At 43.5% G+C, this 25,242-nt stretch overlaps 1 protein-coding gene across 8 annotated transcripts in view; it reads left to right on the top strand.

Moving 5' to 3' along the window:
* Positions 1-25,242, top strand: part of CUEDC1 (CUE domain containing 1) — a 122,015-nt gene that overhangs the window by 28,769 nt on the left and 68,004 nt on the right. Inside the window, exon 2 of one of the 8 annotated variants that reach the window (XM_050929597.1) lies at positions 1,972-2,055. The exons of 4 other annotated variants lie outside the window; for them this stretch is intronic. The gene's annotated coding sequence lies outside the window, so the exon portion shown is untranslated. Of the gene's footprint in view, positions 1-1,971; positions 2,105-19,115; positions 19,253-25,242 lie in introns of those variants that run through there. 3 more of the 8 variants (XM_050929599.1, XM_050929604.1, XM_050929600.1) reach the window with 3 other exon arrangements.

Here is a 25,242-nt window from a genome sequence, read left to right as displayed (position 1 = left end):
GCCAGCTGTGAGGCAGGCTGGTGAAGTTAGCTTCCCCATCCCTCTCTAGCAATGCAATGCTTTGCTAAGCTATCTCCTGCGCTGTCAGTGCTGAGCAGACACTGCCAACAGTGCTGAGCTGTGTGCTATGTTTGAAATGTACTCCCCTATCCACTCTGGGCTAGTGCCACCTACGCCGTTTGGATCCAGTAGTGCAGATCACCTCACTCTCCTGTCTCCAGCTATTCTGCAATATTTCAATCACCCTGCCTTAACCCCACCTCGTTCATTTGTTCCGAGAAACAGTAAGCGCTCAGGGCAAATGGAAGCAGGGGAAGGATGGAGATGATGAGTTAAGGGCTATGCGTGTGTGAGCTCTGCAGTTGCCTCTAGAATTTCTGACGCTTTAATAAAAGTTGGATTAGAATCTTAGTCGCAGTGCTGAACACTGTGTGTTTGCCTGTGTGTCATTTTGCTTCTGTCAGGGACTCTTTCCTCATGTGGGTTTTCCCCTTATGTTAGTGGTCTACCTGTTGCGGCGATTTGACGCAGATGCACTGTCGCTTAGCCACAACAGGAAGAGCATGTGGCAGTGAAGAGCTGCAGGAGCTCAATTGCTTTTTCGCGCTGTGGTGCAGAAGTTGGCGAGAGAAGAGCTGAGCCTCTGACTCACCTAGCATGGCACTTGTTTTGGGCAGTGTGAATGATGAGAGAAACAGCCTTCTCTTCCTGAGGCGAATGTAATCTGCAGAGGCTGGGTGTGAGTAGCTGTATGAGCTGGTGGGCTGAACCACCAGCTGGGGAAGGGGAAATTGTGCTCCAAGCAATGGCACCACTTCATTCCCTTTGCTCAGGATTTTTCTGGACCTTAGAAAGCAAGATTCAGAACCAAGTGTCCCAGCTGGTGTTGCAGCCCTTTAGAGCCTTGTCTGGCCCTTGTTTCCAGCCTCTCACAGCCCTCAGGTTTCTTCACAGTCCTTATAACACTTCTTCCAGGGCTTCCTGGCTGAATTTTCATTCCAGCCAGGTCCTGCTTCCTGCCCTGACAGATGTTGAGAGTGCTTTCCCTGACTCTGGGTACCTGCCACCTGCTGCTGTGCCCAGGAGGCCAGAAGCTTTGTGTGGTTCCCTCTAGGGCAGTGCTTCCCAGACTGGGGTTCATGAAACGTTACAGGGGGTTCTCGGGAAAATATTCTCTAATGGCGGACAGAGCTGTCCCTGGGGACCCTGGGCAGCACGGGGCCAGCAGCCTGGGACCCCTGGACTTCCAAGAGCTGAGCAGATCAAAGCAACCATATCTATCACACTGAGGAGATTTCAACTTCAAGACTCTTTATAAGAAATGGAAAGGGAGGTGGATATTTTTTGCTGTTTTTAAAATTAAATAGGCAGCTAATATTGTTTTAAAAATTATTATGAAGGACAAGTTTAAGCTTTGTTGTAATGTGTGTTGTTTGCCTGGACTGCTCAGGACCTGAAAGCTTGTGTAGGAGGAACTCTTTGAGTTGTCTTCTTAAATAGCTTCATGCTGTTTCACATCTGGTGCTCCTTGATGAAACATACAAGCCTTGTTGTATAACAGGTTTATTCAAAGTGATACAAGCTACAAAAGTGAGATCTTGGAAGAGTGTTGCCATTTTCATAATGTAATTAAAATACTGTAATGATAAATAATAATAAATAGTGTGTAATAAGCATGTCATAAAAACAAATTTTATATTTCCAAGATCTCTGCTTTTATAATGTATACTCAGGTAAAGGAGAAAATCCCTGGAAATATTCATTTTTAGGAGGGGGTTCGCGAGACGTGACATTCTAGTGAAAGGGGTTCACAGATTGTTAAAGTTTGGGAACCACTGCTCTAGGGCACGTGACTGGGAGCAGGCATGGGAGCTGCAACTACAGCTCCAGTTTCAAAGGGCTGCAAAAGATGTACTGAGATGCACACATGCTCCAAGGCCCTGTTACGAGTCCTTATTCCATTAATTTCAGTGGGAGTCCCAAGCATGAAGCCACTGCAGGATTGGACCCAGAGAAAGTCAGACTTCTCAGTTGGGCAAATACAAGACCACTCCTGTAAGTCTTTGGGAAGCATATTGGCTTGAAGTAGGATTTCTGTTTAGAGGTGAGATTTCCACTTGGTGATTATGCTATCTGTATGCTGGGACTGTATGTTCAAGGTGAAGGCTTTGCTGCAAATTTATCTTGGCTATACCTGTTGAAGGCAGTGCCCTTACATTGTTATGGGGAAGGGCTGTCCACACTAAAGTCCATGCTACAGTTCAATGTGGGTAATGGCATTTTGCTTGCTCAAAATAGTCTCCTTTCTAATTTCAACTGGAGAAGCATATCAGTATTTTTCCGCTTCTCTGTGGGCTATTAAACAGCTGCCATTTTCCACCCCAGAAGTGGCTGCACTTCATGGCAAGTGAGTGAATGCTGTATAGCACATACAGTCTGTAAATTGCCTGGGATCCTTCTGGATTAAAGGTGCTGGGCAAACATAAATTTATTATCTTTGATGCAGTTTATTGTGTAGGAATTCTTCTCACATATCTTCCCCCAGACTGTCTTTGCATCTCATTCTAGCCCAGTCATCATGGAATTAATGTTATTTATTTGGGGAGAGGCCTGGGTAGGTAATTCATGTAGGTGGCCAGTATTTTAAATTCCAAGGGCAGACGGCACAATGCAGGAGCATTCCACTTCGTTCTAATCTTGTTGCCTGATGAACTTGCAGAGACAGCAGCTGCATGACGATGTCTCTTCACCAGCATGCTGCTTGCCTACCAGCTCATTACTTTCTCGGTACTTGCTATGCTGCTCTTTGCCCTAAGAGAGCCCAATTCAGCAGTTATCTGAAACTCCATCCCAGTGCTGTTCAATTTGTCGTGCTTAGAGCAGTCTATGTATGCTGGAGAGTTTGAGCCACCAATGTGCAATAACTTCTTTGTGCTGACTTAAACATAGCTTATGTTAGCTGGTTAATTCATAAAGGCCACTGCACTCTTAATCTCTTTGGTTCTTGCTTGTTTTCAAATATTGCATGGCATGTATGGATAAGAACATAACATAAGAATGGCCATACTGGGTCAGACCAAAGGTCCATCCAGCCCAGTATCCTGTCTACTGACAGTGACCGATGCCAGGTGTCCCAGAGGGTGTGAACCTAAAAGGTAATGATCAAGTGATCTCTCTCCTGCCATCCATCTCCACCCTCTGACGAACAGAGGCTAGGAACATCATTCCTTACCCATCCTGGCTAATAGCCATTAATGGCTTTAACCTCCATGAATTTATCTAGTTCTCTTTTAAACCCTGTTATAGTCCTAGCCTTCACAACCTCCTCAGGCAAGGAGTTCCACAGGTTGACTATGCGCTGTGTGAAGAACTATCAGAGGGGTAGCCGTGTTAGCCTGGATCTGTAAAAGCAGCAAAGAGGCCTGTGGCACCTTATAGACTAACAGACGTATTGGAGCATGAACTTTCATGGGTGAATACCCATTTCATTGGATGCATGTGTGAAGAAGAACTTCCTTTGATTTGTTTTAAACCTGCTGCCCATTAATTTCATTTTGTGGCCCCTAGTTCTTATATTATGGGAACAAGTAAATAACTTTTCCTTATTCACTTTCTCCACACCACTCATGATTTTATAGACCTCTATCATATCCCCCCTTAGTCTCCCCTTTTCCAAGCTGAAAAGTCCTATTTCTGTTCTGTAGAATAATTCCAATAAGGAAATATCATTGAGATAAAAGGCTCCTTGCAGGGAGTTTTGTGTTAAGTTTGGCTCAGATATATGTGAGACATCCAGGTTTAGCAGTTAAGAGCAGGGCATTGGGAATCTTCTCCCATCTCTTCCTCCGTTTCCTGTTCCTAGTTTGATTGTGAGCTTTTTGGGGCAAGGACTGTCTTTTTGTTAATGCATTTGTAGAGCACCTAGCACAATGGGACCCTGGTCCCTGAGGGCCTACAGCAATATAAATAATTACATACTAATAACAGTTATTAGCTTGGCCACTGATTGTCAGTGTTCTCTGTACAACCCTGGGGAAAGTAGTCTGTACCTGAGATTCTCCATTTGTGAAACTATTGTTAGGCTTAGTTGCTTTTAGATCTTTGGATTACAGGGGCTATACAAATGCAAAGTATTCATATTTTTAGTACATCAGTTCACAGTGATTCCTCACTCCAATCTGAAATTCTCAGACTGTAAATTGGTTCATTTCCAGTGAAGTTAATGGAGTTGTGCCAATTTGTCCAAGCAGAGAATTTGGCCTTCTGTTTCATGTATGCTTTGCGTGCAAAGGCTTTGGGGTAAAGCTGTAGAGCTGCTCTTTACTGCCCCAGGGCCAGGAGATGCATGTTTGAGTCCCAGTCCTGTTCCCCCTGCAGGAAGCATGCTTTACTCCTAGGGAAAAGTCAGTAGTGATCCAGGTCTTGATGCAGTATATGACCTGCTTATGGGGTTATTGCATGGAGAAAAAGCGATGCAAAGCTCTGTGCTTAAGGGGATTTATACGAAGTACAGCTGTGTGGTCTTTGGAAGCAAGCAACCAAGTACAGAATGACAGCATTTCCTGAGCAAGGCTATAAAACAGCTTATTGGTACCAGAGCTTTTTCCAACTGGGATGGTCTGTTGTGTGACAAACAAAACTACTTGATGGGGTTTTGGTTTGCAGTGAGGAAGGGCAAGGTACATGCCAAATTGTTATACCTTAACCACAAACCCCTTAGAGATGAACTCGCCTACCCTAGCTTAGGGGCAAAGCAGCTGGGCTGTAGCAGTGGGAGTTTTGTTAGCTTGTCTCATTCTTGATTAGTAAAGCACCAGTGCCATGGCCAGTCCTGAGCAATCGACTGCCAGCCTTGTAAACCAATATAGCTGGAGAGTATCTCTGAACAGTATAATGTATTTAGTTGTCCATATGTATGGCTATAAAGAGAGTGCCTGCTTGCCAAAAACAGGGGAAATGGAAAACACTCTTATTTCCCTTGCTGAACTTGAACTCTTTTGTGTCTGGGAATTTCCTAATGCAGCACTTCGCAAAGAGTTACCTACCCCATCTACATACTGTCTGTCTATCTGGGGTATTCCTGTGGCCCCATCACTGGACATTTGAGCATCTCACAGTCTTTAATGTATTTATTCAGACAACACCCTGTGAGATAGGACAGTGCTGTTATCGCCATTTTACAGATGGGGAACTGAGGCACAGCAAGACCCAGGGTATGTCCTCACCACAGAGTTACTTCAGGTGATTGGCACTAGGTATCAGCTTGAATGTAAGCAGTGCTTAGGCTTTAGCCTATAGCCCAGGATGGGGGTTGTGTTTCAAGCACCACCACATTTGAGTGAGAGAGTTTGTGTGTGTGTGGGAGCCAGATTAGGGGCAACACCTGAGAGAGCCCCCCATGACTCATGCAGGGTTACTCAGGAAACCTGTGACAAAGTAGACCAGAACCCAGCTTCCCAAAGACCTAGGTTAGTGCCATACACCTAGACCATCCTTCCACCACATGTAGATTCGTAGATTCCAAAGCCAGAAGTGACCACTATTACTCTGTCCTCCTGTTTAACACAGGCCACAGAACTTCCCGCAGAATAATTCCTAGAGCAGATCTGTTAGAAAAACATCCAACCTTCATTTAATAATTGTTAGTGATGGAGAAGCCAACACAACCCTTGGGAAATTGTTCCAATGGTTAATTGCTCACTGTTAAAAATTTATGCCTTACTTCCAGCTTGAGTTTGTCTACCTTTAACTTCCAGCTATTGGATCGTGTTATACCTTTGTCTGCTAGATTGAAGAGCCCATTATTAAATATTTATTCCTTGTGTAGATACTTATAGACTGTAATCAAGTCACTTCTTAACCTTCTCTTTGTTAAGCTAAATAGTTTGCGTCTTTGACTCTGTCACTCTAGGGCATGTTGTCTAATCCTTTAATCATTCTTGTGGCTCTTCTCTGAACCCTCTCCAATTTATCAACATCTTGAATTGTGGGTGCTAGAACTGCACACCATATTCCAGCGGTGGTTGCACCAGTGCCAAATACAGACGTAAAATAAGCTCTCTGCTCCTACCTGACATTCACCAGTTTACACATCCAAGGATAACATTAGCTCCTTTGGCCCCAGCTTACACACAACACAGAAAATAATGGTGTCTCTGACCTGAAGAGTTCACAATACTCAGTTTTCCCCCAAAGGCTGCTGCTAGCAACAGAGCACAACTGGCACTTGCACCTGAAATCAGTTTTGCCCAAGTATGCCTTCCAAAACAAATGCAGAGTGCCCTCTATGTGGGATGCGGGGGGAGAATCTACAGTGGTTGACTGTGTTATCTGAAGCTGTGCTGCTTATGGTAAAAATCTGGATGCATATCCAGTATTTTCATGAGCAACTATAGTAGGAGTAGAAAACTGTTGATGAAAGATGATGGAGATTAATTGCTTGCTCCTTCATTGTAAACCTCCAACTAGACAGGTCCCCTGGGCATGCAACTCACATTGTAATCATCAGGTATTCTACATGCTGATAACTTGCTGATCAGGCTAATGTCTCCTGTATTGCAACAGGAGCCCTGGATGCAACTCTAGCATTGACTATGTGTGTTTACATTCGCTAATACAATCCCCCTGGCTTCAGATGAAGTTTGGATGTGGGAGCTGGTATGGGGAAGAGTGAAGGACTAATTGTTGTGCTTTGTTTCTTTTGAGACAGAATATTAGGCAATAGCCACAGTATGCAGCTTTTAGAGACATGGCTGTGTTGCTACAGCCATGCTGTTAAAAGGCGCACAGTGTAGCCGCAGTTTGTCGGCTCGCCTGACGACAAAAAACTTCCACCGTCAACAAGTGGCATTAGCTTTGTCAACAAAACACTGTTCACACCGGTGCTTGTCATCGGTAAAACTTTTGTCTTTGGTGTGTGTGTGTGTTTTAACACCTCTGAAAGACAGAAATTTTGTCCTTGAGTTGCCAGTGTAGACATAACCTCTTAGAGATTCCTTGGGGTGGGGTGGAGTGGAGGGGGGAGATTATATGGGTGGGGTGTAAGAGAAGATGAAACTGAAGGGTGGTAGTTTGGGAACAAACAAAAAGAAAACTCTGCTTCCAGCGTGTAGTTCCTGTGGCGTTCCCTGCTGTGGAGGTTTGTGGAGTCAGACTCTGGCCAGATTTTATAAAAGGGCTTGGATAACTTCATGATAATGATTGTGCAAACTGAGACAATGACACAGATAACCGAATCCAGTGCTTCTGTATGATGCTCAGGGGTCAAAAAAGGAGCTTTCCCTCCACCTACATCATTATGCAGCTGGGTCTGTGCATTATGTTTGTCTTCCTCTGAAACATTAGGGAGCTGATTCTCATTTCTCTTGCGCTGTTGTAGCTCACTTGACTTTGGTGGAGATGCACCTGGTTGACTCCAATGTGAGATCAGAATCAGGCCTGTGGTCTTAGCTACTGCCAGAGGTGGGGTATTGGGACTGTCTATAAACTGATTATGAAGTTAAGGTCCACCCCATGATCTCAGACAGCATGGCTCTGATTCAGTTAAGTATGTTTTAAACTCCCAGTGGGATTAAAGTATGTGCTGAAGTGCTTTGCTCAACTTAGGCCATACTGCTAGAAAATTGTCCTCCTGATAGACAGTAATTGACCTCACAATGAAAAGACTCACCTTGTTTTGGTTATGGGGCAGAACTGCACTCTCTTTTATACCTTAAGCATAGAAACACTGAGTGGGGTCTGTAGTTTTAATCTTTTCAGATTAGAAACATGTAGGATGGGAACAGTATCTTCATATGTATTTGTACAGTGCTTCGCACTACAGGGCCCTGATCTTGACTGGAGCCCTTGAGTGTTACCATATCAACATGTAAGAGCAATCTGTAGCAGTGCTTCTCAAAGCTGGTCCGCTGCTTGTTCAGGAAAAGCCCCGGACGGTTCGGGCTGGTTTGTTTACCTGCCACGTCCGCAGGTTCGGCCGATCACGACTCCTACTGTCTGCAGTTCGCTGCTCCAGGGTAATGGGGGCTGCGGGAAGGGCGGCCAGCACATCCCTCAGCCTTTGCCACTTTCCGCAGCCCTCATTGGCCTGGAGCGGCGAACCGCGGCCAGTGGGAGCTGCGATCGGCCGAACCTGTGGACGCGGCAGGTAAACAAACCGACCCGGACCGCCAGGAGCTTTCCCTGAACAAGCGGAGGCCCAACTTTGAGAAGCACTGATCTATAGCATAAAATCTCCCCTAAACTCTAGTGGTGTTTGTGTCCGGACACTGCCCTTTACAGGATCAGGCCATCATGTCTTAAACCTGCAGGCCATAGTGGCTGTGCTATTTGGGGCCCTGGGATGAGGACATCTCCCTGCAGCATGAGCTCGCTCCATCCATCCATCCTTTAAAAGACTACTGAAAAGGGGGCTCTCTCTTTTAGGACTTGTCTTCGCTGGTGGATTGCCACATGTTTTAGCCTTAGTGTTTTCATTAACTCAACCTCTTTCCACACACAAACCCATCAGTCATCATGTGCAGTGATGAGAATGTGATGAGTTAGCTGGCATGATGAGAGCATAGGGTAAGCTCTTTGGGGCAGGGTGTATCTTTTTGCTTTGTGTTTGTACAGTACCTAGCACCGTGAGGTCCCGGCCCATGAATAGAACTTCCAGAGCGCTACCTCAAAACAAAGAATAATATAGGGCATACTGAAAGCAAGCTTGCCTGGTCAGCTGCTAATGCAAGCTTTCCAGTGTGGACACAGGTTAGTGCTGCAACACAACAGTCGAGGGCTGGTCAAGCCTGATCCTACAGGGGGACTGAGTGCTCTCAACTCCCAGTGGCTTGTGGCTCAGCTGCAATAAGATTACAGCAGAGCCATAATAATGGTATATAATGTTGTTGCTGCTGAATTGTGCTGCACTTTTACCACTGGGAAAGTCAGCACAGATTAATTTGATTAAGAAATTAAAATAAACACCAACTTCTGAATGAATCTGAGCCCAATCCCTGTTTCCTGGGTGGGATGAGAATAACAGCCATATCTTGTCCTCTGCCTCCTCCCGCCCCACGCTTTATTTATGGTGGGAAGAAAAAGCAATTCTGTAACTTTCATGCTCCCCATAGTATATTTATTTGAGCTCCAAGGCAAATGAGTGGGAGTGCTGCCCCTTTAATTAATGTTCCCTTTGGAGACAGCTGGTGCAATTCCTTTCCTTTTAAGTCCACTTTCATTTGCACATGGCTTAGTGACCTGCCATTCTTGCAAACATGGAGGCTCTCGGGAAGGCAGAGTTCCCGCCTCCCACATGGCATAGGGTTCCTCTTGTATTTCTATTTATCAGCATCCATGTGACAAGTAATGAGGAGCACTCTCCTTTTGATAAGGGATCTCAGAGGGATTGCAGGCCTGGGGAGCCACAGCTGTCTTCTCACAGAAAGCAGAGTAGCTTATTACTAAATATTCCATCATTTCATTTGTTTCCTCTGTTACTTGAAGCCTATTAAAGTCTAATGGGTTTCAATTTGGACATCAGAAAATATAGTCAGAATAGGAGAGACTTTTTTACAGTTGCAATAAATTTGGTAGGGAAACTGCATTCATTTTTAATACACACTTTCCTTGAATACAGAGCAATTCCCAGTCATTTTCTATCCTTTCAGTGTGTGGAAAGAGCTTAGTTGTTTCTGCCTTCTTTGATATGGTACTCCACCCATCCCCCTTTTTTCAGCATGTCAGGAAAACTTTTTCTCACTCTAAAAACTCCGCAGAAAATGGGCTGTTTGCTTTTGTGCACTGGATTTTCAATAATGACTGAGAACTGAAGCAATTTTTTTAAGAGAATGACATTGAAGAAGCAGAGTCAAATCCTCACAAAGGCCACAGTGTCTCACCCTGAAATTTGTTTGTTTTTCTTTCCTGACAAATGTGCATTTTCTTTTTGGCAAAGATAATTTTATAGAGATTATTTGCAGTCATTTGTACTGCTGTCCCCAAAAATCATCACTTGAGGGGGCTGGGTGCAATATCATGGCTTAAAATATCAAGATTTTTTTTTTTTTTTTTTTTGGAAAGTCATGATATTTTTGGATTCTCTTTATTTTTGTGGTGGAGCCCTGAGGAGTCATGGTTTTAAGTAAAAGGGTGGAATTGATTAGTTTAAGCAGGAGACACTAGTAGTGATGAGAGGAAGGATGGTCTAGGGCAGGGGTTCTCAAACTTCATTGCACCGTGATCCTCTTCTGACAACAAAGTTACTACATGACCCCAGTGGAATGTGGGAGAGAGAGGAGGCTGGAGCATCAGCCCCACTACCCTGGGTGGAGGTGGAGCTTGGGCTTCAGCTTCAGCCCTGGGTCCCAGCAAGTCTGATGCTGGCCCTGGTGACCCCATTAAAATGGGGTTTGGACTGCTGGTCTAGGGGTTAGGGCAGTAACCTATTAGCCTGGGACTTAGGTGACCCAGGGGTCAGTTCTCTGTACTGATAGACTTCCTGTGTGATCTTGGACAAGTCACTTAGTCTCTGTGCCTCAGTTCCCCCTCTCTACAATGGAAATAATAGCCCTGCCCTGCCGTCAGAGGGGTGTTGTGAGGATAAATCCATTAAGGTTATGAGGTTGCACAGATACTGTGGTAATGGGGGCCAGATAAGTTCCTAGATACTAGATTAGTTATAGGTCTGTTTATAAAATGCTGACAGGTATAGAGAAGATAAAGTGGATGCCTCTCTTTTTATAATAGGAGAACAAGGGGACACTCAATTCAAATAAAAAGGCAACAGATGTCAAGCTCTTTTTACATCATGCCTAATTAACCAGTGGAACTCACTCCTTCAAGATGCCATTGAGGCAAGGAGCCTACTAGGGCTTAAAAAATATTAGACATTCATATGAAAAATAAGAATATCCTCAATATTAGGGTGGCTACAGGTTTACATGGGATACCAAATCCTAATGCTTCAGGAAATAAACTAATCACTAAGTGCTTGGGGTTAGTAATTTTTTTCCCCCCATGACTGGGTTATTGCAAAATACTCTGTTTATGGGGAGTCTTACGTCTCTACTGAAGCATCTGGTACTGTCTACTGTCGGTCACAGGATACCAGAATAGATGGATCATTAGTCCGTTCTCGCATAGCAGTTTCCATCTTCCAGCCTCCAGAGTGGTATATAGTAACACTGCTTCAGACCAATTTTACGTCCGTTTTCCTGCAGTAGTTTAGAGCACATGAGTGTTTTTTAAGCCTAATGCAGCATCTTCACAGTGACAGTGTTTTTGCCCCTGCAATAAACTGTTATGCACAATTCTGCAATGCTGAGGCAGAGGACCAAAATCTCAGATTTGAGCCTTTGCTGCTGAAAGATTAGGCAAGGCTGAGTTACTGGAACCTGGCGTGTGTATAGAAACTTTTGCTTAAGCCAATCCACCTGAATTTAAATTCTGGATCTTGCAAACTTCAGATGATGTGTAGAAAGAGAATCCTTTCTCAGAGAATAAAATTCTTCTCTCTGTTCAATGGCAATCAGAGAAAGTCGATAACCATAGCCTCTACAGAGTGGGCTATGGGGCCATTTTGTCTTTTTATAATACACCTCTACCTCAATATAACGTGACACGATATAACACAAATTCAGATATAATGCGGTAAAGCAGTGTTCCGAGGGGGTGGGGCTGCACGGTCCTGCAGATTAAAGCAAGTTCAATATAACGCTGTAAGATTTTTTTGGCTCCTGAGGACAACGGTATATCAGGGTAGAGGTGTATTCCTTTTTAGTGCATGTTATCCTCTTTGCATATACAAAGCAAAGAAATACTGTGAAATTCACACCAGGGCCCTTTAAAAACTCTGTATTAAGGACCTGAACCAAAGCTTATTGAAGTCAATGGAAAGATTCACATTGACTCTTAGAAGTGTTGGAACAGGGCATAAGGCCCAAATCCTCAAAGGTGTTTCAGTGTCAGACTCCTACTGAAATCACTGAAGTCAATGGGAGTTAAGTATCTAAATGTCTTTGAAGATCTGGACCCAAGTCCTTTAGAGCCTTTTGTGGGCTCTTTTGCACTAGGGTGAAATTCACCATCAAACTCAGAAAAATCTAAAAACGTCTTTGAATCCCCACATTGAGTGGCAATGTGTATGAGATGAATGTATCTATTCTGCATTGTCCTTCGATCTTGCCACAAAAGCTGTTGGCTCCGAGAGGACATGAAGGAAGTAGGATGAAGAACAGAAAAAGAAAGAGAACAAAGGGAGAATATAAAAAGGATGGATGTCTGGGATCTTCCCTTTTGGTACCTGGGAGGACACTGTAGTTTCCCTTTCTCATCTGTTGTTGTTCTAGCTGAAAAATAGGCCGTTTCATAATCTGGCCTCCAACTCAGCAAAAACAACCTGCAGATGGAAATTGGGCATCTTCCAATAACAGCTGAGCAGATTCTTCAGAGGTTGCTGCCACTTATGCCATCCACTTAGCCAATGCTAATTGACAGTAGTTGCCACATGTATATTTACTGCCTCTATTTTCAAATATTGAAATAATTATCTTATATCAACCAAACCATGTGTGTATCTGCATAATTTGTTGCTAGCCAAGTACATGTGGAATGGCAGAAAGTGGTGCCCTTAAAATAACTTTGTTTTGCAATGTAATATGTTCATCTTTATCTGACATCTTTTCTTCAGTTAGAAGGTAGTTTTAATACTAACCTGCTTTTTAGCTGCTGTGTTCTTGCATTTGCAAATGGATTTTATTATTCCAAGGGGCTGCCTCTATATCCGTTAATAGTCCCCATTTAAGCAAAGCCCAGCCAGGACACATAGTTAAATGGGTGTCTGTGCCAGCTGTGTCTGTCTGTTGAGATGCTGCTGCCTGTGCTCCTGGCGTTTCCTTTCAGCTCTATATCTGGTGTTATTGCTAGAAAATGAGCTCTGACTTCGGGAAATGATATTTCTTCCTTCTGTCTGACAGCTTGTCAGTTTCTCATTTGCTACTCTGTCCTCTTGGAAGGCCACACTGAGGCAGGGATAGAAAGCAGGCCTTTATTAACTAAGGCAAATGGATGCATTTAAGTGTGTGTTTAATTATACATACCTGTTTTAAAGGTTCTTTTGCTGTCCAGTCACATGAAAGCAAATTTTTAACTGACTAGAAATAAGAAAATAGTTAGATCGTCTCTGGAGAATGAAGCATGTCCTATCTGTTAGGTAAGTTGCAGTGATATTCAGTCTTGAAGCAGATTTTAACATTTTACCTAATTATAGAGTCAATTATAACAATATCTTCTTTTTCTCAATATTTTTATGCAGCAGTTTACAGTTGACGTAAGTGTAACATCCCCAGAATATGTAAATATCCTTCAGAACATTTAAGGTGTGGTGTGCTGAATTGCATTCTCATTGTTGATCAGGCATAGCAGCATCTTCAAACCTTATTTTTCTTCATTCTTATGTCAAAGCTAGAGGTACCTGGATATTTCTGGCTCTCTGTTATTAGGTGGAATTACTTCTGAAGCTTGCATTTCTTAAAATTAGATCAAGCAGTGAAATCCAACTTTTTGAACTGGTTCACTCCCTGCAAACCATGTCCCAGAATGCTTTGTGGGGCTATAAAACTTGGTTAGAAAGTGAGTGATGAGAAAACAAAGCAAGAGCAGGTACAGGGAAGTGATAGAAACTGTTTTCACAGGGGATTTGAAATGAGATGGAGAGTTGATGGAAAAAGCTGTTGCACCAAGAGTATCCAGATTGTGTGAAGGGACAGAGTGGAAACGAGCGAGACAAATGGGGAGATCAGAGAGGGGAATATAGAAATACTTATGTGGACTGGATCTTGCAATGGAGGAAGTGGTGTCAGTGGAGTGTGGGGGATAATGCAGTTGTGCTGTTTACATGGTTGTGGAGGCAAGCTGCAGCATTCTCTATTTGCTGGACTGTAGAGCTGGGATTTAAGGAAACAATAGAGGAGTGGCATTGCAGGTTTGGATGAAGTATCAGGGAGTAGCCGTGTTAGTCTGGATCTGTAAAAGCAGCAAAGAGTCCTGTGGCACCTTATAGACTAACAGACGTTTTGGAGCATGAACTTTCGTGGGTGAATACCCACTTTGTCAGATGCAAGGCAATGCAGGTTTGGATGAAGATTGCAGTGGAATTAAGGGAGTGACATACCTGGATAACAATGCAATGCATAGGTGAATGAAAACCATTCTAGTTAAGATTTCTGTGGCAGTCCTACAAACGGCAATATTCTCTTAGAAATGCAGATGTAGCAGTGGTTTTGTTATCCTGTAGTGATTAAGTCCATTATACTAGCACCCTTTGGAGTCGTTGCCCAGGTCGAGGAGACAGATGTGCTTATGAACTCCCCTAATATACATTTGGGACTTGTTCTCCATTTAACAGGATTTCTTCCCTCTAAGATTTTAGGGAAAGATGGGGACAAGCCTCCCAATGGTACAAGTGCAGCCCAGGTGGTATAAATTTATAAGCTTAACAAAAATGCAGTTAATTTATTTTGTTATTAGTTATGATTAAGATCAAGATTGGAGAGAGGAGGGCAGAAAAGAGAATGGATAAGAATGCATGTTTGCTTTCCCGTCCCCCAACTGTCTAAGGCGGTCCCACGGTACTCATTTGGCATCCTTGCACATAGATACAACTTATATCATGCTGTCCCTTATGCATGGGAGGAGCTCCCTGTAAACACCCGCAGAGCCACCTCATTGTCCTCCTATAAATCCCTCCTTAAAACTGACCTCTGCTGTGATGCCTACAGAAAGCTCAGCTGCTGATATTCTGGGAACACAGCCTATAATGCTGACCAATATTGTCTCATCGTTTCCTTGTGCTCTCCCTCTGTTTGTTGTATTGACCTATTATATCTCATCTTATACTCTTAACTATAAGTTCTTTGGGGTTGGGACCATCTTTTTGTTCTGTGTATGTACAGTGTCTGGCACAATGGATCATCTAGACACTACCGCAATACAGACACATCTCTACCCTGATATAACGCAGTCCTCGGGAGCCAAAAATCCCTACCGCATTATAGGTGATACCCCGTTATATCGGGGTAGTAGCAGCAGGCCTCCAGCGGTGATTTAAAGGGCCTGTGGCTCCCCACAGCGGACAGAGCTCTGAGCCCTTTAAAGCACCCTCAGAACCCTGCTGCCAGAGCCCCGGGGTAGCAGTGGCAGGGCTCCAGTGGTGATTTAAAGAGCTCCAGGCTCCGGCTGCTGCGGGGAGCCTGGGCCCTTTAAATCACCACTGGAGCCCCGCTGCCGCACCTCCAGGGTAACAGTGGCAGGGCTCTAGCGGTTATTTATAGGGTCCAGGGCTCCCCGCAGCAACCAGAGCCCCGGGCCCTATAAATCGCCGCCCGAGCCCCGCTGACAGAGCCCCGGGGCTTACTGCGCTATATGCGAACCCGTGTTATATCGGGTCTCATTATATTGGGGTAGAGATGTAGTAATTAATCATGTCAACATTTAGGTCTGTTCTAAATTGTGAACTACCATTGGCGGACAATTGCCTTTGCTCTGGGTTGGCCAAAATATCTGGACTGCGATGCATTGTGAATTATATGTGGAAATTAATTATGCTAATTAAAAATTAATTGGAAGCATAATGGGGTTTTGGGGAAGACCTTATCCTTACTCAGTGGCTGACCATAATAAATCAGCACAGGAGGTGGTGGAGGCAGCAGCAGCATTATTGTTTGTTTGTGTCTAGGCTGAACCCAGAGCTTTCAGGCATCTGTCGAAATGAGACAATGGAAGGAAGCCATCATCTTCTCTTGCCATTGAGAAATCTTATAATCTTCTAGCCTTAATCCCATCTATGTGGAGTCGGCTCATCGTGTCCTTCTCCATTCTAGTCTGTCTTGAAGCAGTTCCTCGTAAACTCCTCGCTAATCACATCATTTGTATGATAGTTTTAGGTCTTCCAACCCTTCTCTTACCCTCCAATTCTAAATTTAACACCCTGTTTCCTATATATTCTTCTGACCATCTCTTCATGTGTCGAAATCATGTAATCCTGGACCCTTCAACTTTTCTATAATTAGTACCACCTTCAGATATGCCCTAATGTATTGTACCTGTTCTTTTTTTGCAATTCGTCCAAGCTGTGCTTCCAAGTTTGAAAAGGGTTTTAGAGCCTATTTGAACATCACACTGACTTTAAATCCAGTTTAATCTCTCCATGTATTTTCCATGTAAAATTCTTGTCCGTTGTGTCGGGATGCCAACAGAAACAGCAAACTTTAAACTACAATTTTTAGTGAACTGTAGCTTTATCCTCTAAGAGCCCAAATGTACCAGAAGATGTAATATCCCTTTTTTTTCAAGGTTCATTGGAAACATTTCTGTTGTTTCCCTGGAGGATGGATATCTGACATACTAGTGTTAATTAAATATCCATCACCAGGAAGTTTAGTTTTCCAAGGAGCTTCTCCTTCACTGAGCCATGTCACACTGTGTGAGGGAGAATAAAAGAGGAGGGCTATTTTAAATAAGATGCTGTGTCACTGCTTAGCAAGAATACAACACACACTTACTGTAGCTGTACCTAGATGTCAGTTCAATGCATTCACTGGATTGCATGTGTGCCAATCAAATGCCTATTGGCTTTGAGACTGAATTACTCCATTTTTTTCTATCTGCGGTTTCAAGTGATACTAACTTATAAGTATGATCCTTGCAAGCTAAGTAGGGCCATGTCAGGTTTGTATTTAGATGGACGATCTGTACAGGAAACACCTAAAGGCTGCAAAAGTGGTGTTGGTGACACACTGTTAATATCCGAGTCATACCTAAACAGTGCCCCCGCAAGTGTATTAAGAAGTGCTGCACTGCTGGAGGTGTCCTCTTTCAGATGGGCCTTAAAGGTGAACTGCTAGTGTCTTTTTTTTTTTTTTTAAATTGGGTTTATGCCATCTTTTGTTTGTTCATGATGTATAAAGAAGTCCTGAACGATGGGAGGGAAAGGAAGGGGTGGAGTTTTTGTTCTAAGAAAGTATTTCTTTCTCTTCCTCCCCTCACCCTTCTTGTGGTTTCCTTTAGAAATACCAGGAATATCAAGCCCGAACTTGAATATCTACGCTGCTGTTTTATAGCCCCGCAGCCCGAACCCAAGTCAGCTGAGATGGCCAGCTGTGGGCATTTTACTGCATAGCAGACCATACCCTTAGACATGGTGCAGCCATGTGGGCGAGAGACTTGTTTTTTGTTTTAAAGCCTAGAATCTGGAGCACAGAATGGCATCCTTGGCTGCACATCCACTTATCTTCAATCACATATCATTCAGCCCGATCCCTGCTGCACCTTCACCTCACCAAAGAAATCTCCAAACTGCAAATATGATGACAAAAATGCAGGATCTGAAAGATATTTAACATTCAAACTTCACCACCACCTGTGTTGATTTGTGTGGCCCCCTCTCTTCGAACAGGAGGGAGTTGTGCTTTCTAAACAAAAATGGTTTATGCAGTACACACGGCCAGAAAACCAAAATTGTTCTCTTCAACTGCGGTTTCAGTGACCCAAACTAAGCTGTTGCAACACTCTGCCCAGTGATTACCTTTAAATCTTTTTATCAGATCTTAATGGACAGGGGCCTGTCCTGGTAAATAATTTACAATACCCATGAGTGTGGTTTTTACTCTACTAATTTTGTTTCCATAGAAACGTGTGCAATCTTTCTGCTCTATGTTGCCTTAGGCAAATCAGTAATGATTTTTTGCACATTAAGCAGAAGGCCCTTACACTCTGAAGGCAGAACAACAGTCAGAGATGTTTGTAATTGCAAACTATTTAGGTGCTGCAGCATAATACATGGTGTCTTTCCTGTGCTGATGGCTTTAAGACTACATCTTAGTACTCGTTGTGTGGTGGTAAATGTGTGTGAGGGTTTTTGTGTAAGGTGCCAGGGCCTGTTAAAATTGTTGGTGTATTTACATGTGTGTTTTGAATATTTTTGTCCATGCCAACCAGCGCAGCAACCCTGCTGGCATGTTAGTTTGAAACAGCAACATGCTTCATTATAGGCTCAACTCGTGCTAAACAGCTTGCGGGAGGCGCCTGAGTGCCATCAGCTCCCAGTGAAGTATAGGATTGAGCCCCGTGTCTGTTTGCCAAGCCGTGCACATGTGTATTTGGGGTTTTTTTGTTTGTTTTTGGGTTTGATTTAGATAACTTCAGATTAAGGAAATGACATATAAAGAAAGAAAGAAGAAATATAAAGTCTTTAATCCCATGTCTGCACTTAAAAGGTTTGCTGCTGTAACTATCCTCACAAAATGTCCTAGAACAGATGCCAATATAGTTAATACCAGCTCCCTGAGTGAAGTAAACTATACCAGCAAAATCACTTTTTTGCCAGTATAACTGCATCTCCCCTGGGGCTTTTGTCAAAGTATCTATGTTGGCACAAGCTGCATCTCTAGCTGATGTTATGATGCCAGCAAAACCTGTTAGCGTAGACCAGGCCTAATGTTCTGGATCTGATTGAAACCCAAGAGAGCAGGTGGAAAACCTCCTGCATGTTAAAAGGAGCAGTGCAGAGTAAAAAGGATGACATTCCCTTTTGGTTATACAGCTACATGTGCTGTAAGGCCCAGCATGAGAAGCTGCAGTTCTTCGATAAAATAGGCACTCTGATACAGTAGTGATGGGTGCCAATCTGAAGGAGCATAGAAATGTTAACAGGAGTTCAGTTACCCAGAGTTAACTTCTGTGCTGTCACCCACCTGGCCATGACTTATTTTGAGTGTGGTCCTCTCCGAACTCAAGCCAGAATGGTTCTTTATGTTTCAAACAGGTTTGACAAATTTTAACTTGTAATTATACCAACCAGGGGAAAATAGTCTCTTGTGCTTCCTGATTGTTGTTATAGCTCAATGGTTTAGCATTGGCCTGCTGAATCCAGGATTGTGAGTTCAATCCTTGAGGGGGCAATTTAGGGATCTGGGGCAAAAATCCATCAGGGATGGTCCTGCTAGTGAAAGCAGGGGGCTGGACTTGATGACCTTTCAAGGTCCCTTCCAGTTGTATGAGATAGTTATATCTCCATATATCATCATTATTTGGATGTGTTCTCGCAAAATCACCTCATCTTTGTTATTTTGAAGGCAAGGAGGACATGATCCTGCAAAGTGGTGAGCGTTCACAGCTCCATTGATTTCAGCAAGAGTTGCAGGGTAAGCCAAGTAATTCCTTATTTACCTGCTCAACGAAAAACTACAGGGAAACAGTCCTTTACCCTCTAGATCCGGTAAGTCATTTCCATCTCCAGTTTCTGAGGCTCTTGATTTGAAATGACAAATTAATATTTGAGAATCAGCCAGGATAATTAGCCCTAGAAGAGTCTGGGTGTTAAGTATTAAAGATTTCCCTTGCCCCCCCACAGTGGATTATCTTTCATTTTCTCCTACAGTTTAGCAGTTGCTGACCAAGTCTGTATTTATTCTGACCTTCGTTATTGGCTCCCAAGGGTGGCTGATTACCTCTGTCTCTAAAGAATGATTTTATTTTACTACACATGGCTTCCTATTACTTTTGTCTTTGGAAACAGTGAGGGTTTATGCTGGAACGTAGCACAAAAGAAGAGGGATATGTATTTAAAGATGGGCTCGTGTGACATATGGCACAGGGACGTTACATTACAACTGCAGCTGGGTTTCCCCAAATAGGAACTAGCTTTAAGTACTTGGTTATACAACTGCCTGCAAGCCACTTGCTTTGCAGTGTAGTGTGTCTGAGTAAAAGCCACAGCATATGTGGGTCTTTATACTGAGCTCAACCCTGAACACTGATGAATATGAAGCGTTAGCGTGATTCAGATGTTAGACAGTGGTGTCTGAATCTAGTTTAAACTAAACAAACAATTCTTTGAGAACTGGTGGAATATAATGTACAGAGAAAGGTCCAATCAGCAAATGGCTGCAGCATCTTATTTATTGTTTGTATGACTTAGGAATAATGATGGAATAGTAGCTGAATGCCAAGGAATAGGAGGAGATTTTGCACTTATCTGGAAGGATTTAAAGTATTATGTGAGGCTGAGTCCTTTCAATACATCTAAGGGTTTTTCAAGGCTGACAAACTCCCTTATATGGATGGTGTTATACCTGGCTGACAGATTGGTAAATTGAGGTACATTTAAATGACTTGCCTACGGTCTTGCAGTGAGGCGGAGTCAGGAATAAAATCCAGGAGTCTAGACTTGCAATCCAGTGCTCTAGCCTCGAGATGACACTCTGCCCTAGGGATGCTGGAAGGTGTTGCTGCTGTGTGGTGTGCCATGTGGATCTGCAATCTGTCTCACTACCTGCTCTGCATTGCATGTTACTTTGCTAACTAGATTGCATGGTAAGAGATCTGACTTCTGGAACCTTAGGCAAATGGTTCAGTGACTGCTTTCCCTTCAGCAAAGAATGCCTGCTCACCCCTTAGAAAAGCGATATGTTAGGTATAAGGTACAATGGAGATAATACCCCCATAGTATTTTTCATAGACCCAGAGGTTTTCCCAGTTGTCTTGGTCCAGAATTTTCTCTTCCTGCTTCCCCAACTGAGTGCTGCCTCAGAGGTGGATGTGTTTCAGTGGTGCCCTGTGTGTGGATAGTTTATGAAACACTGTGGGAACCTTTAGGAAGAGATTCCCAATGTCCATAGAAAATGCTATTGCTGCAGGGTAATTGCTTATGACAGAAATGGTGGTTTCCCAATTTTGAATCTTGAATGCCCCTTTGGACTCTTCTGGGCTCAAAGAAGGATTTTTATAAGTGAGCCTGCAGATGTGAATGGAAGAGTAAGCTGCAGTAAGAAAGCATTCTAGAGCAGCATGTGACATAAGAGCAATAACTGGCTTTGAAGTGATTACAAAAAACATGATCACTGTTTTGACTGTGCATGCCACACTCATAGGAACATAGGGTTCCTATACTATATCAGACCAGCTGTGCATCTCGTCTTAGTATCTTGTTTCTAACAGAGGCTAGTGTAAGCTGTTTCAGAGGACAATGCAAGAAATCCTGCAGTAGTCAGCTGTGGGATAACTTGCCCATGTGGAAAGTTTCTTCCTGACCTCTATGAATTTAGAAATTGGCTTATGCCCTGCAGCAGTATGGTTCATCTCCCTTCCAAAACTCTTGTGTTATGTTTTTGTTTTTTCTTTTAAATCCCTAATAGAACCACTCTGGATATTCTTGTTATCCATATAACATCCTATGTTTTTCTGAACCTCACTAATCTCCTGGTCTCAAAAGACGTCTTGTGGCAAAGAGTCCAACTGGTTAATTGTGCATTGAGTCTCCTCCTCCCCCAGTATTTATCAACTAACTCCCAACTGTGGCAGAATCTCAACAGATTTGCATATAAGGTGGTTTTTGTTGTTGTTTTTTAGTGAACCAGCTATGACATTGCTCTGCGGTGCAGAAGAATCCTAGTTCCCCAAAATGACTCTTGGGAGATACTTTAAACAGAACAGTATCTAGTCTCCTTATTGTAAATTGTAATGAAATTTGTCTCCTGCTTTGAGGCCTTTGGGCTCACAGAAATGTGTGCCTACCACACTGATATAGTAATTAACCATCGCCTATATGTGGTATTTATAATTTACCGATCATATATATTTAAAATGTACTACTTCACACCTGCATAGCTTTTCATACAAGTGTTTCAAGTGTTACCAATGCTGCACAACACCCCATAAGAGAAGTGGTCTACATTTCACAGTTAGGTAAACTGAGTTATAGGCCTCAATTCCACAAAGTATGTGAGCCGTGTTTAAAACTTTAAGTCAATGGGATTTAAGAACATGGTTAAGTGATTTGCTAGCTTTCCCAAGGTCACACAATGAGTTAGTGGGAGAGTTGGGAATAGAGTCCAGGAGCCCTGACTCCCAATCCCCCTTGCTCTAACCACTGGACAACAATCCATTCCTTATTATAAAAAGCAAAGATACTTTAAACATTCTGCTGGATTGTACCTCTGGTTCTCTGGGGGGTTTTAAGCAGCATTTTATGGATAAATATCACTTAAAAAACTGATTGTTGTGTGCATGTTTTGTAGATTTTTTTTTAAACAAAAATATTTGTTATTTAATTTTTAAAGTTGCGTAACCAGCTGTTCCATAGAGACTGACATCAGAAGTAACCACAGACTGAGAGCAATAACCAATTCACTAGCTGGTAGTGGAAGGGGGCACACAAAAAGCCAAGATGCTATATTAAATACACATTGTAGCCAGATTAGTAATATTGACCCAGCTGTTTTCCTTGTTTTGAATGGTTATTTCCATGGTTTAGAGTAAAACAGTAGTCATGGGCACAAAAGCCTCACGCACAGCGGAGACGTCAAAACGAAAGAAATACTAATAATATAGAGCAAGGCTGGTCTAGTGGTTAAAGCCCTGGACTGTGACTTGGGACACCGGGGTTTAATTCTCAGCAATGCCACAAACTCTGAATGACTTTGGGCAAGTCACTTAATGCCTCTGCCTCAGTCCCCACTATGTAAAAGAGGGATAATTATTCTTCCTTTTGCTGTTTGTGTCTTGTCTATTCAGATTATAAACTCTCTGAGACAGGGACTGTATCTTCCTATGTATATGTGCACCCAGGACAATGGGATCCTGGTCTCAATTGGGGACTCAAGGTACTACTGTAATACAAATAATAAACCAGTCATAAATAATATAGGATAGGTAGAGGAAGTAAAGATTAGTCAATTAAAAAAGGGCCTGATTACCCCCTTCTGAGGGAAAACCTACTGGAGGAGTCTGGAGGGGGGGAACAGGGGGGAATCTACATAAAGTTTCCCTTGCAGAGATATGCTGTATGAGGGTGGGGGGCAGGGGTTGTGCATTCCATTGAGGTTGTTCTGTCCAGACTCCAACAGTCAGTGGTTGCCCCAAAGACTCTCCGTCATGGAATTGGTGAGGAATTAATTTTCTTTCCTCCCTGATCCCTGCAGTGTGGATGAAGGGACAATATTAATTTCCTCCCACCCGCCCTGCTTCTGGCTACCTATTGCCCCGGGGTCCTTACACAAGCTCCACTGAGGGGTAGAGGGGCCTCTGAGAGGTCTCAGCAAAAGCTTAGGAGAATGTTGCAGTGGTGGTGGATGAATTCCCCCATCTGTGCAAGAGCAGTGTGGCCCATCTATGGACCAAGGGAAATATGAATGAGTCATCCCTGAATTCTTACCCTGAATTAATTATTTCTCTGCATGATCTTAATTGAGGGCTTAATACTGCAGGGTTCTGTAGTGGGAATTAAGGTCACTCGGTACCTTGCAGGATGGGGTCCAGGACTGGTAATTACTTTGGGTTTGGTTTTGCTTATAACCCCACTGAAGTTACCTTGGCATAAGATCAACACTGGGTCCTGTCTGAACATAGTTATTAATGTAAATAAACAAAAGGGGCCATATGGGCTGGTGCTCAGCATCAGTGTGTCTTGGAGGTATTTGGAAAGCTGTGCAACCTCTGCCTGCCATCAAATTTCAAAGACCTCCTGTGAGGGGTGGAGGGGAGGGGCGTGAGAATCCACAGCACAAAAAGCACACATTTGAGGAAGTTAAACGAACAACTAAAAACTGTGTCAGGAAAGGAGGGTCACTGGGATGGGAATGGTCAATATTTAGTAGCCTTTGATTGTGGCCAAGAGTGACAGCATGTTATGTTGTCTGTGTAAATCAGTCAGAACTGCTGTCCACTAAGAAGCTTATAGTGGATTGTTAGTGACTCACCTTAGTGTCATTGGTTTTTGTCAAGAACATGACTTAAAGGCTGCTTTTGAAGACAAGGCATTTCTCCCCTGCTGTCCCATCTCCCTTTTGTGAGGAAGGATGTGCTGGGGAAAAGGGAGATTTTCAAGCATTGTAGGATAGGAATGAGTCCTTGAAAATCCTAGTCCCTTTCAATTAAATTGCTTCAGCTAATGCTTAACTAGAAGGACAAGGTGTCTCATTAAATTTCTATGCTTTGCAGTTAATAAGCGTTCCGCTTGTAATTTGGAAATGCTTGCTTCTTGCTGATTTTGACTCCATAAGGCAATGGCTCTGGAGAAACAAGTGTGCACGTGCCTTGGGAAGGAATAGCCGCTCCAGCTGTCTGTTACATTTAATGTTCCAGCTGTGCCCTTCAGTTCAGTGGCATATTTAGGAAATTCGTACAGAAATAACCAGGCCTAAGCAGTGTTACCCAAGGATTTATATGGCTGGGGATTGGCTGGTTTTGATCACATGCTCCTGCATTTAACTGCTTGCCTGCTGCACTCTTTGCATCATGCTGCACATCTGGATTGTTGGTTTGGTTTGCCCTCTGTGCTGACGTGGAATGTACAGTACATTGAGTTCTACTGTTGTGCGTGCCGTGTTTCAGGCTGTGCTGAGGGCCAATGCAAAGCCCATTGAGCAACATGGCAAGGATCCTATTGATTTCAGTAGGCTCTAGATCAGACCCTGATGTAGCACCTTTCCTCCAAGGACGTTTTACTAAAGCATGCATTAAACCTTACAGCACCCCATCAGGTGTGTACATACTTTTTCTCCCATGTTACAGATGGGTAACTGAGGCCTTGGCTACACTTGAGAGTTACAGCGCTGGTGGTGGCTTTACAGCGCTGTAACTTACTCCCCGTCCACACTGGCAAGGCACATACAGCGCTGTATCTCCCTGGCTACAGCGCTGGTTGTACTCCACCTCCAGGAGAGGAATAAAGAGAACAGTGCTGGTGCTGCAGCACTGGGATGCCAGTGTAAACAGTGATTAATGTTACTATGCTGTAACTGACCTCCGGAACCTTCCCATAATGCTTTTAAGTAAAGATAACACTCTTTGTTTTGTTGTGATGCCTCTGTTTGTTTTGTTGTGAACTTGGGGCTCCCAGAGCTGCTTATCTAAAAAACAAACACAGCTCCTGTTTGCAGTGAATGAGCAGAGGCAGGCAGGAGGATCCCTTTGGAATGTCCACAGCTAGTGTTTGCTTGAGGAGAGAAGCGGGGTGGGGGGTCTGTTTCGGAGCAGCTGCTTATCTGTTCTGTGAGGAAAAAAACAGAGGGCTATTTGCATTTAGTGAATAAGAGAGGGGTGGCGGAAGGGGTTGGAACTTGCAAGGCAGGGAGCCGACAGTGTCGGCTCCAAAAATCCACTCTCTCTGTCTCCCCCACGCGCCCTGTCACGCTCCACCCCACCCCCCTTTTTTGAAAAGCATGTTGCAGCCACTTGAATGCTGGGATAGCTGCCTATAATGCACCA

The sequence above is a fragment of the Gopherus flavomarginatus genome, chromosome 19 (assembly GCF_025201925.1).
Source record: "Gopherus flavomarginatus isolate rGopFla2 chromosome 19, rGopFla2.mat.asm, whole genome shotgun sequence".
Lineage (NCBI taxonomy): Eukaryota > Metazoa > Chordata > Testudines > Testudinidae > Gopherus > Gopherus flavomarginatus.
Note: the sequence above shows the minus strand (reverse complement) of the source record. Positions and strands in the feature narration are given on the sequence as shown.